The 12,141-nt window shown below is 36.4% G+C and overlaps 1 protein-coding gene across 17 annotated transcripts in view; it reads left to right on the forward strand.

Moving 5' to 3' along the window:
* The window catches only part of ZNF518A (zinc finger protein 518A), a 28,297-nt gene that overhangs the window by 9,507 nt on the left and 6,649 nt on the right, over positions 1–12,141 (forward strand). For 8 of the 17 annotated variants that reach the window (XM_069568161.1, XM_069568165.1, XM_069568160.1 and 5 more), the window contains exons 3-4: positions 8,490–8,637; positions 11,979–12,102. The gene's annotated coding sequence lies outside the window, so the exon portion shown is untranslated. Of the gene's footprint in view, positions 1–1,491; positions 3,014–8,489; positions 8,638–11,978; positions 12,103–12,141 lie in introns of those variants that run through there. The other 9 variants (XM_069568174.1, XM_069568170.1, XM_069568169.1 and 6 more) reach the window with 3 other exon arrangements.

Here is a 12,141-nt window from a genome sequence, read left to right on the forward strand (position 1 = left end):
TTTAAACTCCTTCATTGTATACATTTGTCCCCAGCCTACCTTAGTGGTATGTGGCTCATCCGTACACTAGCATTTTTAGTATTTCTGTATCTGTACTTGATCACATTTGCATAGTTAACCTTTTTTTCTTTTCTTTTTTTTGTGTTTAAGATGGTCATTAGGCCACAGTGATTTGAAGGGAGCCAACTTCAATATAAATTTCTATATAATTTAATCTTTTACTTTTTAAAAATATGATAGGCATTAGCTTCTGGGGTAAACTTTTGACAGTTGAAACAGCTACAAAAAGAGTAAGCCCAAAATGTTCTAAGTCATGAAAAGATAATAGTTATTATTTTGAAGACACTAAAATAGATCCTGCTTTGAAAATAAGAGTTTTTGTTTTTTTGTGTGTTCTTTACTTTTTTCAGTAAGCTCTTCCTGCTGCATGCTCTTGGTTCTGTCTCTAGTTGCGTATTTATATGACCATTCTGCACTCGGTTTTCTCTGCAGAAAAAAATTCAATTAAGTCAAGAAATACGATAGTTTTAAAAAATAATGACTAGTTAGTTTTCCTAACTGTGTAATGTGACAAGTTACAGAGCTATATGCTGAGTCACAAATAGGGTCAGTTAAACTCAAGAAGTTTTTAGTTCTTTGTTTAATGTTAAAGCAACTGGAATGTTGTAATTAGCACATAGATTCTTCCTTTTTAATACATTTACACTAAAACTGAACACTGTAGAATGTCTTTGCTTTTTAATCTGTTATAGAAAATAAACAAAACTCTTTAGAAATGGTTCTTTTGATTCACTCAAGTCTTTATCCTTGGCATTTTACTTTGGGAATCATCTTTTTAAAAGTTTCTCTGTACCTACTGTGTGATTCCTAATGTATGCTAACACTGCCAGTTCTCTGGTTCCTCTCTTTTGTTTGGATTGTCACTTAGTTCTCTTAGTTTTCTCCCTTCTGTTTTTACTCTCTTCCTCGAATATATCTTGCTTTCTGTTTTCTAGTAGCATTCTATACTATTTCTAAAATACTGCTTTTGTAACTCTGCTCATGAACTGACAAGAATGGCTCCTTGTTACCTTTCATTTCACGTTCAGATTTGTCCTCTACCGTCCTCTTAATTAACGTTCCCATTTTCTCTATAATCTAGATTTTACAGTTCTTGAAGTGTTTCTTTTTTGTTTTTCTGAACTCGATAACCTTTGCTCCTTTCTTACGTGTTTAAGCCCCAGTACTCTCTAAAGGATTGTCATAAAATCTACCTTTCTGTGAAGTAGATACAGCCAACATTGATCTGTTAACTTAAAGTCTTAAGAACCTTTGGTTAAAAAAAAAAAAGGACCTTTGGTTATAAGTAATACCTAGTAGCTTAAGTTAGTTTACACTAGTGTCAGCTGAAAAGTGAAAGTCACTCAGTCATGTCCGACTCCTTCTGACCTCATGGACCCATGGAATTCTCCAGTCCAGGATACTAGAGTGGGTAGCTGTTCCCTTCTCCAGGGGATCTTCCCAACCCAGGGATCGAACCCACGTCTCCTGCATTGCCGGTGGATTCTTTACCAGTTGAGCCACAAGGGAAGCCCGCCAGCTGAAAAGGGGGAATGATATTGGGGTTGACCAAAATATTTGTTCAGATTTTTCCAGAACATCTTGACAAAAAACCCAAATGAACTTGTTGGCCAACCTGATATTGAAAGTGAAAGTGAAGTCGTTTCCGACTCTTTGCGACCCCATGGAATGTAGCCTACCAGGATCCTCAGTCCATGGGATTTTCCAGGCAAGAATACTGGAGTGGGTTGCCATTTCCTTCTCCAGGGGACCTTCCCGACCCGGGGGTCTAATCCGGGTCTCCCACATTGTAGGAAGACAGTGTACCGTCTGAGCTACCAGGGAAGCCCATTACCTAGAATTCAAGGGCAGGAATATGGGCTCCTGCTGCTAAGTCGCTTCAGTTGTGTCTTCTCTGTGCAACCCCATAGACGGAGCCCACCAGGCTTCCCCCGTCCCTGGGATTCTCCAGGTAAGAATACTGGAATGGGTTGCCTTTTCCTTCTCCAATGCATGAAAATGAAAAGTGAAAGTGAAGTCGCTCAGTCGTGCCCAACTCTTAGCAAACCCAGGGACTGCAGCCTACCAGGATCCTCTACCATGGTGTTTTCCAAGCAAAAGAATACTGGAGTGGGGTGGGAATATGGGCAGTTCAGTTCAGTCGCTCAGTCGTGTCCGACTCTTTGTGACCCCATGAATCGCAGCACGCCAGGCCTCCCTGTCCATCACCATCTCCCGGAGTTCACTCAAACTCAGAGTCCGTGATGCCATCCAGCCATCTCATCTTCTGTCGTCCCCTTCTCCTCCTGCCCCCAATCCCTCCCAGCATCAGAATCTTCCAATGTGTCAACTCTTCGCATGAGGTGGCCAAAGTACTGGAGTTTCAGCTTTAGCATCATTCCTTCCAAAGAACACCAAGGGCTGATCTCCTTTAGGATGGACTGGTTGGATCTCCTTGCAGTCCAGGGGACTCTCAAGAGTCTTCTCCAACAACACAGTTCAAAAGCATCAATTCTTTGGCACTCGGCTTTCTTCACAGTCCAACTCTCGTATTCATACATGACCACTGGAAAAACCATGGCCTTGACTAAATGGACCTTAGTTGGCAAAGTAATGTCTCTGCTTTTGAATATGCTGTCTAGGTTGGTCATAACTTTTCTTCCAAGGAGTAAGCGTCTTTTAATTTCATGGCTGCAGTCACCATCTGCAGTGATTATGGAGCCCAAAAAGATAAAATCTGACACTGTTTCCACTGTTTCCCCATCTGCTGCTGCTAAGTCACTTCAGTCGTGTCCGACTCTGTGCGACCCTGTAGACGGCAGCCCACCAGTCTCCGCCGTCCCTGGGATTCTCCAGGCAAGAACACTGGAGTGGGTTGCCATTTCCTTCTCCAGTGCGTGAAAGTGAAAAGTGAACTCTCTCAGTCATGTCCGACTCTGCAACCCCTGGCTCCTCTGTACATGGGATTTTCCAGGTGAGAGTATTGGAGTGGATGATGGGACTGGATGCCATGATCTTCGTTTTCAGAATGTTGAGCTTTAAGCCAATTTTTTCCACTATCCTCTTCACTTTCATCAAGAGGCTTTTTAGTTCCTCTTCACTTTCTGCCATAAGGGTGGTGTCATCTGCATATCTGAGGTTATTGATATTTCTCCCAGCAATCTTTTTTTTTCCCCCCGGCAATCTTGATTCCAGCTTGTGCTTCCTCCAGCCTAGTGTTTCTCATGATGTACTCTGCATGTAAGTTAAATAAGCAGGGTGACAATATACAGCCTTGACATACTCCTTTCCCTATTTGGAACCAGTCTGTTGTTCCATGTCCAGTTCTCACTGTTGCTTCCTGACCTGCATACAGATTTCTCAGGAGGCAGGTCAGGTGGTCAAGGTATTCCCATCTCTTGAAGAATTTTCCACAGTTTATTGTGATCCACAGTCAATGGCTCTGGTATAGTCAATATAGCAGAAATAGATGTTTTTCTGAAACTTTCTTGCTTTTTCGATGATCCAGCGGATGTTGGCAATTTGATCTCTGGTTTTCTGCCTTTTCTAAAACCAGCTTGAACATGCTGAAGTTCACAGTTCACATATTGCTGAATCCTGGCTTGGAGAATTTTGAGCATTACTTTACTAGCGTGTGAGATGAGTGCAACTGTGTGGTAGTTTGAGCATTCTTTGGCATTGCCTTTCTTTGGGATTGGAATGAAAACTGACCTTTTCCAGTCCTGTGGCCACTGCTGAGTTTTCCAAATTTGCTGGCATATTGAGTGCAGCACTTTCACAGCATCATCTTTCAGGATTCGAAACAGCCCAACTGGAATTCCATCACCTCCACTAGCTTTGTTCGTAGTGATGCTTTCTAAGGCGCACTTGACTTCACATTCCAGGATGTCTGGCTCTAGGTGAGTGATCACATCATTGTAGTTATCTGGGTCACTAAGGTCTTTTTTGTATAATTCTTCTGTGTATCATTGCCACCTCTTAATATTTTCTGCTTCTTTAGGTCCATACTGTTTCTGTCCTTTATTGTGCCCATCTTTGCATGAAATGTTCCCTTGGTATCTCTAATTTTCTTGAAGAGATCTCTAGTCTTTCCCATTCTGTTGTTTTCCTCTATTTCTTTGCTTTGATCACTGAGGAAGGCTTTCTTATCTCTCCTTGCTGTTCTTTGGAACTTTGCATTCAGATGCTTATATCTTTCCTTTTCTCCTTTGCTTTTCACTTCTCCTTTTCACAGCTATTTGTAAGGCCTCCCCAGCCAGCCATTTTGCTTTTTTGCATTTCTTTTCCATGGGGATGGTCTTGATTCCTGTCTCCTGTACAGTGTCACGAACCTCAGTCCATAGTTCATCAGGCACTCTATCAGATCTAGTCCCTTAAATCTATTTCTCACTTCCACTGTATAATCATAAGGGATTTGATTTAGGTCATACCTGAATGGTCTAGTGGTTTTCCCTACTTTCTTCAATATAAGTCTCAATTTGGCAATAAGGAGTTCATGATCTGAGCCACAGTCAGCTCCTGGTCTTGGGAATATGGGCAGGTCTCAGTAAAAACTTGTAGTCATATTACTCTCTAGGTTTTAGTCAAGGTTCTTAGGAGATCTGATCATTACTTTCCTTTTGTTTTGGTTTGTTTTGTTTTTATTTTGTTTTATCTTGTTTTGCTTTGCTCTGCTGTCATTCCTTAAAAAAATTTTTTTAATCTGTTATCATTAGCTTAAAGGGTATCTTTACTATAGACTTCTTTGTTTACAAACATGTACTCATAGGATCTTTTCTTCTGATGTAAAAATGAGGATCTTCCCTGTTAATTTAAAAATATATTAAATGCCTTAATCTGCAACTTCCTTTTTTGAAAACTAAAAAAATTTCACAAGTCAATTCAATACATACACTTCATTCTTTATGTTGTTTTCATGTGGATATTCCATAATTTACTTAATCATTTTCCTATTCATGGACATTTAAGTGCTTAAGATAGGTATTTAAGATACATATCTATATGTTTTGCTTTTATTTCTGTAGGATAGATTGTTAAAAGTTAATTTCTGGGGGAGTATATTTTTAAAATGTGACGGAAGTTGATTTTTTTCAAGGAAAACATAAACTGCCAAAAGTGATTCAAGCAGTAGAAAACTCAAAGATCCCAGAAACCAGAGAAGAACTTGCAAAGATTGTCATGTCTAAAATTTAAAGATGTTCCAGGCCCATATGGTATATTTGCATAGTCTATGTAATTTTAAAGAGTGGGCATGTCCAGAGCAGATGAAATGATAGAAGGTATCCTCACTGATTTTACAAATTTCTCCATTCCAAATCAAAACTTAATGAGAGGACTAAAAAAGAAAATAAAAATAGATAAAATTTTGTCAGATTAAAACCAGTGCTTTATTAAAGAATAATAACTAATGCAAAAACAGTTCAACATTATACTTATTTCTTTGTACAGTATATAGAAAAAAATCAAATTTAGATTGATGTTATAATTTTTATTCTTCTAACAGTGTACCTAGATCAGGAATCATATTATTAACTAAATACCACTTGTTTTCTATATAAAATACATACAACTTTTTTTGTATAACAACAGTGCATATATAACTGCTATTTTGGTGGTGCCGGTATTTTAGATAACTTTATGGCTCTCAAATTAATTGTTAAAAGAAATTTCTTAGCATGAATTTGTGAAGAACAGTGACTGTCTGATAGCATAGTTCTTCATTATCTGAGTGTTGCATTTGCCGTTAGCTTTGTACCTGTTAGCAGTCTTTTCTGAAGTGATGTGATCGGGCACTTCTGTGCTGATAAGAGGAGTGTGTTGAATATACCTGTTTGATTTTAACTTCTTGTCCACCTTTAGTGTCAGCATTCTTCAGTTTTTTTATTGGCGTCACGTTTACTATTTTGAGTTTGTTCCGGAAAACTTTAGTTCATTTACCTCAAACTCACTTGCTATGAGAATTCCAAAAGTTTCATGGATTCATGCTGCTTTTCCTTAAAGTTTCATAATAGTGTGATTCTTGTTGCATGCAAATGTTAGGCTGTTTGTTTGTGCTATGATAAGGAAGTATGCCAGTGTGGAGGCCATAGTAATCCAAGGACATTTTAAGAAACACTCACCCAAGGATAACCAGTGATCACTATAAATGTATTTTATGTATATATGCTTGACTACTAAGAGTTTTTAGGGCTCCATGTGTCTGTTTATTCATCTGTTCTCTACCATCTATTAACGGTTGAACAAATTAAATCCTGATATGGCTACTGTTTTGATTTTTTTTTTTCACTTAATGTGTCTTCCCTATTACTAAGTGTGTATTTACAGTGTTGTTTTAAAAATTGAAGAATATTCCATTGAATAGAAAAACCATTATTTATTTATTGGTAGGCTTTTAATTATTTTTAATGTTGTGACTTTGTAAATAGTGCTCCCATGAACATCTGATTATTACTTTTAGGATAGATTTCTAGGAGTGAATCAGAAGTTAAAGTACTTTCTCCCCAGGCATATATGTAGATATATTTTGTTTATATTATTTTATGAAATTATAATGTTTATAGTACATATATTTTACAAACTGTTTTTATGAAAGTTCTGTAAGATTATTCCTATCGTTAGTATATCATAGTATGTCTCTTACCAGAAAATAAAATTTTAAAAAGAAAGCATACAAACAAGTTCAAATTTTTATTGTTGGATTCAACAAACTTAATACTGTAAAATTGCTGTTTTAGTTTCTAAATGCTTATTATCAGTTTCTGTACAAATATTGTAATGGACTGGTGACAGATGGCTCTTGTATTATCAGCAGACCACATTTTTAGTAGCAGTGTTTTAGCCCTGTTTTAACTGGGGCATGGGATGGGGTTTGTGTCTCATATGTATATGGTCATTTAATCCTCTAGCTTTTGCTGTGGTGCCCACACTTTCTCAGCTGTGCTGGTATCCTGTATATCAGAAATTATGTTTTACTTTCCTGCTGAGAATACCTGTGACTTCTGTGGTGGGGGAATAACAGTAACCTAGCATGATGGAGTGGGGAAGAGAATCTTAGCATCCAACCAGAACTCAAGCAGCTTCTCCAGATTTCTGTTTTAGCTTCCTCTTCCTCTTTCTTCCCATCTCAGAGTTACTTGGTGCTGCCGGTTCCTAAGTCTTTTGAAGATTCAGAGTATAAAATGGGTTAGCTCTTAGTTTCTCCCTCTGTCTGTCTGATTGTGTAAGGTCATTTACTATCTACTTACCTGCTTTCCAGTATCTAGAATTTTGTTGTTATTGTCACTTCTTCTGTTTCCCATTGTTATTTTTTAAGGGCTGCTTATATATGTGTCATTTTTCTTAACTGTATTTACAAAAAAATTATACTTTTGTAGATGTTACAGTTGACAGATACTTCTTCTGTATCACAGTATTTATAGTTATTTTTCTGACTAAAATTTGATTTTTGCTGAAGTATTAATATTTACTTAAAACTTCTTTCTAGAAAAAGTACATATGTAGTATATTCTCTGAATCTTCCCATATCTGAAATTGTGTTTTTCTCCCATATGTGAGAGTTTTCCTGGGTATAGAATTAATTCTTGAATTAATTATTTTCCCTAGAACTCTAAAACTGTTACTTCATTGTCTTCTAGCATTTAGAATTGTGAGTAAAATGTCTGATTAATATTGTTGTCTGCTTTAAGTTGGTGTTGGGAATATCTTTTTAAAAAACTCCCTGTCCACCTTTTTTTGGTAAAACTTCATTTTTACCCTTTAAACTGAAACATTTTACTAGAATAAGTTTAGATATTGAGTTTTATTTTCTTATACACTAAAAATCTTGCGTGGCATTTGGGGAGCCTTTGATTTTGAAAATTCAAGGCTTTAAAAAAAAAAGAAAGCAATAACTCAATGTAATTTTTTCCTCTTGTTTTCAAAACCATTATTTCTCCCCCATCTACTTTGTTCTTTTTCCTGACAGTACTTTTGTTGTTGTTGTGTTGTTGTTTTGTTGTTGTGTTGTTGTTTTCCCCTCAGTATCCTAGCTCAGGTCTTACTGAGATTGCCAATCATTACTTTATTTTTTTGGTAAAACTTTCTCCTTTTTCCTGCAGTAACTTTAAGTGTAATTTTGCTTCTCATGCTGGATGAGAGAATGGGTGAGGTTTCTCTGAGTGTTTCAATCATTTTCCCTTTTTTGAGCTGCTGCGTCCAGTGACGTTTCTACCGGCTATCTTTTTAGATGTCATCGGCAGCTGAGATGTATTGTTGGAGAATAAACCAAGATTTTCTTAGTGTTTTGGTTAGACAGAGTTGGGAAAGTTAACATAATTTTTTCTGACAGCTTAGAGATACTAATTGACTTACAGGTAGGAAGAGCAGCACTTTTAAACAGAACAAGATGGTCATGGGTTTAGGAAGATATATTTTTATTCAGAAATGATGCCTCTTTACATCTCTCCTGACAGCTGGTGCTAGCAACTGTCAATCCCGTCTCGTCTCTGGACCCAGCTCAAAGCTCTGGATTTGTTTTCTTCCCATACCTGAGCTGGAGCCTTCTGTCACCCCAAAGTGCTTCATGCAGTCTTCCTCTCAAGCCCTCACTTCTCTCCCAAGGTATGTATAGGAGAGGGAGTGGCTGGAATCAGTACTTCTCTACTTAGGACGTGATGGACACTTACTGCATTTGGTTGAATGAATGTCCTTCATTCAACCAGGGAATTGTGCTTCCTCTTTGAAAGTGGTGCTATAAAAGGGTTGTTATATTAGCATTTGTTTTCATTCTTCTCTCTCTGGACCTTCCTTAACCTTCCAAACACCTTGTGGCATCTGTATGGAATATATTTTAGATTCTTGACATTTTATAGAACCTTTAAAATTATGTTTTTTAGTTTATATTTAGCAGTTGGGAGAGGAAGACCATCAAATGGCTTGAGTTGCCATCTTGATGCAGCAAACACTCTGGGTTACTTTTTAAAGGGCCAGTCATACTTTAAACAAATAGTATTATTTTAAGGCTTGAGAAGATGTTGGTCATCTTATGAGATAATAATACATATATAGAAGGCGGTAATTTAAATAAGGGATTTAAAGTCAGTAATCCTTGTTAGTAAGATAGAGAGTGGTCTGTAGTGAAAGAGTATTAGCTAGTAGGTTGAATGATTAAAATTATAATAAAATTTCTTTCCTTTTTAAAAAAATGGAACACATTTTTTCCCCATGGGTAGCAATCCTCAAAAATTTGGTACCAGGTGTTGTGTTTGATTGCTTTCACAGAAAACAGGTTGAACATAGTTGAAGACAAAAGAGATTCTCCAAACTTAAAATTTGAGGGCAAATAAACCCCAAGATACGTAAAATACTAATCTCTATTGGTGCCTATACATGTCATATATTAAATATAAAAAATAGTCACATTCAACATTAATTTATTAGCAGTTATCAGACTTAAGTAAAAGCTAAATGGATTTCTTAGTAAGGTGGCTCCTTTTTTCAGTGTTGTTTTGTCTGTGAGGAAAGGACTTGCACTCTGATGGGTGAACTGTGTGACATCTGTTTTGGCTGCCATGCATCCTATTTATTTTCTGCTTTAAAATTTTTTTATTTTATTGCTGGATGGTCAACTCTGAATAAGCCAAGTATTAACATAAGTATATGCTCCACCTCATCCTTTAGATTATAAGCTGCATTTAAGGGGGGCGACCATGTTTCTGGAATCTCTCAGTAGCACTCATCAAAATGTATCACATTTATAGTAGATTTTTTTTTAGTATTAGTTGATTGAATTATTTAAATCATATACTTGTTGTCAACCTTTGGGATATGTGTTTTCATGAGAAAAATTTTAAATTATATAGGTATTTTGAAATGAAGTTGATGATATTTATAAATTTTATCAAAATATGTATTTTTTAGCATTACATATAAATTTTTGGACATGTAACATATACTATAAGAAGCAGTTTGCCTTTTGTAATGAAACCTGTGATACAGACTCCTCTTGATTATATATAGAAATAGAAAAGCCTGGGTATTGATAGTCTGGAATGACCACAATATGATATTCTGGCAAATGTGGAAGACTCATTACTCAATGTGCTTAAGAAGTTTCACATATTTGAGCCCCATGCTCAGAGTCTGGTGTAGTGAAAACGCCATAGTTGATTATGATGCTTGTCACTGTTGAGAATATGACACTCTGTAGAGAATTTTCTTAGTTGTTGTGAAGTATCCATAAGGTTATCACTGAACTTTTTTCTAGTCCTTTATTATTTTTCTCACTTTTAAAGAAAAAGTTTTACGTTTAGCTTTAAATAATATAGTAAAAAGTTTCACATTTTTTACTGTATTAGGAATAATATATTAAAAAAAATTTTCAGGAAACTCAAACACTTCTAATGAATTCATTTTCAGGTTAGTATGTATATACATATATATATATTAAAAATACTGAAGGTGTTCTTTTAGACACAACCAAATTTTTAAGTTTGAGAAATATTCAAAGGGCCTCTTAATAGTAATGTAATGTAACTTTTAATTGTATTCCCTCAGTGAAGGATTTTTAAAACAGTGAAGTTCCTAGTTACTTAGATTAATTGGAATTCAGAGGTGAGACCTTTGGATAGACATTATGGATGAAGCTTACTGTGATTTATACTTTAGTTTTTTAGCTTATCTAATTATTAGTTATATACATATTTAAGAACATGAAAGTAAGAAAATATTTCTTGTAATACACCATTTGATATTTTTGCTACTGAACCTTTGATGCTCAGATTCCATTCTCAGCAATATATTGTCGTATCTATTTGTTTATTTTTTGGCTGTGTCATGCAACATATGGGATCCTAGTTCCCTGACAAGGGATTGAACCCACACCCTCTACATCAAAAGCTTGGAGTTTTAACCACTGAACCACTGAACATCTTTTTAATTCTATAGTTTTTTTGTCCTCCGCACCTTGTCATAATGTCTCATACATGGTAAGTACATACAGTAATGGTGGTAGCTACAGTTTATATGGTACCTTACAGGATGCTGTTACATAGTTAGGGGTAATTTTCTTTCTTCCTTTTTTTTTTTTTTCATTTTATAGGTGAAGAAACTAAAACACAGAGACTGAGATTTGCTTAGAGTAACGCAAACCAGTAATTTTTAAAATTAATGGAGGCGAATGGTAATGAGTACATTCTAAAATGCCAAGGACTTTCCTTGCTGCCATCTGCCTTAGTTCTAGGGATAAAAAAAGAAAAAGCCAAAATGGTAGGGAACCAGAAAGGTAGTAAGTAGATTTAGAAGGCAATGGCAACCCACACCAGTACTCTTGCCTGGAAAATCCCATGGACGGAGGAGCCTGGTAGGCTGTGGTCTATGGGGTCGCTGAGAGTTGGACAGGACTGAGCAACTTTACTTTCACTTTTCACTTTCATGCATTGGAGAAGGAGATGGCAACCCACTCCAGTGTTCTTGCCTGAGAATCCCAGGGACGGAGGAGCCTGGTGGGCTGCCGTCTACAGGGTCGCACAGAGTCGGACACGACTGAAGTGACTTAGCAGCAGCAGCAGCAGCAGGGAAATGTACTCCTCCTTTTAATGTCTTCTTTTTTTAACCAGTTAGTCATGATAACTTGAGAGGGTAGATAATATCTTTTTGTTATTGTTGTTGTTAGATGAGGGAAACTTTTATTTTAAATATAAATTATCCCTGAGGCACTAGGAAAGCTGAAAATCCGCAGAGAAGTCTGTTGAAATTCTCACAATGTAATAGCTATAGGGTCAACTAAGTAACTGAGAAAGTTAATGGTATATGTGTATAATTGGAACCATGTGTGTAAGTGGAACTTAAGTTTATAGGGCTCTCTTATTGAGATTTTTAAAAAATTGTTTAAAAACTATAGTGTCAAGTTAACAAAAAATCTTAGAGCTTAAAGGTGTTTATCCAATTGTGGTTTTCTTTAGATGAGAAAACTGAGGTGCAGAGAAGTCAAACCTTGCCCAGTGTCACAGAGCAGAGCCGAAAGTAATGCTTGTATTTCCTGAGGTCCAGATTAGTATTATTTCTACTTCAGACTATTACTTTTTGGTAAGCTACTCTTAAATTACTTAACAGGTCTTTTATATC

The sequence above is a fragment of the Ovis canadensis genome, chromosome 22 (assembly GCF_042477335.2).
Source record: "Ovis canadensis isolate MfBH-ARS-UI-01 breed Bighorn chromosome 22, ARS-UI_OviCan_v2, whole genome shotgun sequence".
NCBI lineage: Eukaryota > Metazoa > Chordata > Mammalia > Artiodactyla > Bovidae > Ovis > Ovis canadensis.